Below are 3,789 nucleotides of genomic sequence, written 5' to 3' on the forward strand. Positions count from 1 at the left end.
AAGAAATTATCGAGGAAAACTGCCTTGATATCCTAGAACCAGAGGGGAAAATAGAAATTCAAAGAATCCACTGATCACCTCCTGAAAGATATCCCAAAATGAAAACTCCAAGGAATATTATAGCCAAATTTCAGAGTTCCCAAGTCAAGGAGAAACTATTTCAAGCAAGAAAATATCTCAAATCAATTATCATGAAACCACAGTCAGGGTAACACAAGATTTAACAGCTTCTAGATTAAAGGATCAGAGGGTGTGGAATAAGATGTTCTAGAGGGCAAAGGAGCTAGTATTATAACCAAGAATCACTACTCAGCAAAACTGAGTAGGGGCAGCTAGGTGGCACAGTGGATAGAGCACTGGCCCTGGAGTCAGGAGTACCTGAGTTCAAATCTGGCCTCAGACACTTGACACTTACTAGCTGTGTGACCCTGGGCTAGTCACTTAACCCCAATTGCCTCACTAAAAAAGCAAACAAACAAAAAAACCCTGAGTATAATCCTTTGGGGGGGGGGGGAGAACGGATATTTAATAAAATGGAGAAATTTCAAGCACTCCTGATGAAAAGCCCAGAGCTAAAAAGAAAATCTGATTTTCAAATATAAGACTCAAGAGAAGCATAAAAAGGTAAACAGTAAAGAGAAATCATAAGGAATTTAGTACGGTTGAACTGTTTAGATTCCTACATGGCAAAATGATACTCATAACTCCTAAGAAGCTTATCATTATTAGGGCAATTGGGAGTGTACATAAAGGGCATGCGTGTGAGTTGACTTTGATGGGATAATATCCAAAAAAACCCCAAAAACAAAATTAAGGGATAAGAAAAAAGGATGCACTGTGAGAAGGGGAATGGGAGAGGTAAAATGGGGTAAATTCTCTCACATAAAAGAGTCATGAAAGAGCTTCTACAGTGGAGGGGGAATGGAGGTGATGGTAGCAAACGATGCTTGAACTTTACTCTCATCAGGATTGGTTCAAAGAAGGAATAATATACACCTTCAAGTTGTGTATAGAAATCTATCTTACCAACAAGGAAGTAGGAGGGGAGAGAGATAAGAGAAGGGGAGGCTGACAGAAGGAAGAGCAGATTAGGGGAGGCAGTGGCCACAAGCAAAACACTTTTGAGGAGAGACAAGGTAAAAGGAGAGAGAAGAAAATAAATAAGAGGTAAAAAAAACCAGGATGAATACACAGTTAGAAATCATAACTATGAATGTGAATGGGATGAACTCAAACATAAACCAAAAGCAGATAGTAGAGTCTATTAAAAACCAGAATCCTACAATATATTGTTTATAAGAAACACACTTAAAGCAGAGAGATACACAGAGTAAAGGTAAGGGGCTGAGACAGAATCTATTACGCTTCAGCTGAAATAACAACAACAACAACAAAGCAGGAGTATAATCTCAGAGAAGGAAAAAGCAAAAATAGATCTAATTAAAAAGAGATAAACAGGGAAACTACATTTTGCTAAAAGATACTGTTGTTTTTCCTTCATTCTGGAAGAGGACCATGACATCGGGAATGAAGGAAGGCTGTGCAAAGTCACCAATCTCACTCTCTCCAGAGCCATTTCAGGCTAGTGGCAAGATATGTATTCAGGATGACTGAAGATGGTCCCAGATATTTAAGGCAATTTGGGTTAAGTGACTTGCCCAGCGTCACATAGCTACTAAGTGTCTGAGATGAGATTTGAACTCAGGTCCTCTTGACCCCAGGGCTATCCACTGCACCACCTACCATAGATAATGAAGTAATAACAATACTTAACATATATGCATTGAGTGGTATGGCATCCAAATTCTTAAAGGAAAAGTTAAATAAGTTATAGGTGGAAATAGACAATAAAACCATACTAGTGGGGGACCTCAACTTTCTCCTCTCAGAACTAGATAATTCTAACAACAAAATAAACAGGAAAGAAGTTAAGGAGATGAAGAGAATTTTAGAAAAGTTTGCTATGATAAACCTCTAGAAAAAATAGAATAGAGAACCCTGGATAACCAACTAAAAAACTAGTTGAAATGATTAACTTCAACAAAGTTGCAAGATATAAAAGAAACCCACATAAATCATCACCATTTCTATATATTGGTTAATTTGGTTTAAACAAAAAAGAAAGAAAACCAGTATCAAAAATGAAAAGGGTGAATTCACCATCAATCAAGATAATAATAATAATAATAATAAGGCAATTATTAAGAGCTATTTCGCCCAATTATATGCCAATAAATCTAACAACCTAAGTGAAATGCATGAATATTTACAAAATATAATTGCCCAAATTAACTGAAGAGGAAAAAGAACATTTAAATAATCCTATATTAACAAAAGAAGTTGAACAAGCCATCAATGAAGTCCCTAAGAAAAAAAAAAACACCAAGACCTAATGGATTCACAAGTGAATTCTACCAAACATTTAAAGAGTAATTAATTCCCAAACTATGTAAATTATTTGGAAAAATAGGCAAAGAAGAAATCCTACAAATTCCTTTTATGACACAAATATGGTGGTGATACTTAAACCAGGAAGAGCAAAAATAGAGAAAGAAAACCATAAACTAATTTCCCTAATGAACATTGATGCAAACATTTTCATTAAAATACCAGCAAGGAAATTATAACAATATCTCACAAAGGTCAGACACTACAACCAAGTGAAATTTATACCAGGAATGCAAGGCTAGTTTAATATCAAGAAAACTATCAGTATAATTGACCTCATCAATACCCAAACCTGACAAATGATATGATTATCTCAATAGCTGTAGAAAAAGTTTTTGACAAAATACAACACCCATTCCTATTTAAATAACAATAACAACACCACCACCACAACAACAATAACAGTAGAAAGCATAGGAATAAATGAATCTTTCCTTAAAATGATAAGTAGTATCTATCTAAAACCCACTCTATAATGGAGATAAGCTAGAGTATTCCCAGTAACATCAGGGAAAGCAAGGATCCCATTATCACCATTATTATTCAATATTGTACACACACATAGATTAAGGTAATCTCAGGGAAAAGGCACTAGCATTAAGGAAAACAGGGAAAGACTTCTTATAGAAATTGGCTTTTTACTTGAGACTTAAAAGGAAGCCAGATAAACCAGAAGATGGCAGTGAAGAGAAAGAGTATTCTAGGCATGGACAACAGTGAAAGTGCTACTTGGGTGGGGTCATAAGAGTTTATTAATCCTGCTGATCATGTGGTATAATATTCTAAAGTACTGAAGTTTTGAAAAGCTAGGACCACTCCCAGTCAAAATAGGGAGACTTACAAGTTTGCTTAAAGAGTGAGTTCCCATTAATTAATGGGGTGTGTATTGAAGTTACATCTTTAAGCCAACTTACTAATAATAGACCTTAAATTCAAAGATTTCAATCCTACCTTAGGGGTGAATAGGCAAATATAGATTGGAGGCTTAACATATTCAGGGGGCAATGAATCATTGATTCATTGTATTTGTTGAATTCCAGAAGATGATGATTCTTAATTTATAAATGAAGGATAAATGAAATGGCCTTAATTCATTCATTGTTAACTGCTATTGCACACTTGAGAAAAAAATAATAATAGCTTAGCCCTAATGGTGATTAGTGAAATTTTGCTATTTGAAATAAAATCTCTTGGGACTGTAATTTGATTTTGTTCTGAGTTTTAATTCAGGAAGGGTTGTCAGAATTGTCATGAAGCCAATAATTTACCATTCAAGGGGAATGCCTTGTGTTGCCCCAAAAGGGAGTATAGTCTGAGAACTGCTATAGGTAAGTGTGTCTG

Source organism: Dromiciops gliroides, chromosome 4 (assembly GCF_019393635.1).
Source record: "Dromiciops gliroides isolate mDroGli1 chromosome 4, mDroGli1.pri, whole genome shotgun sequence".
In the NCBI taxonomy this organism is placed as follows: domain Eukaryota; kingdom Metazoa; phylum Chordata; class Mammalia; order Microbiotheria; family Microbiotheriidae; genus Dromiciops; species Dromiciops gliroides.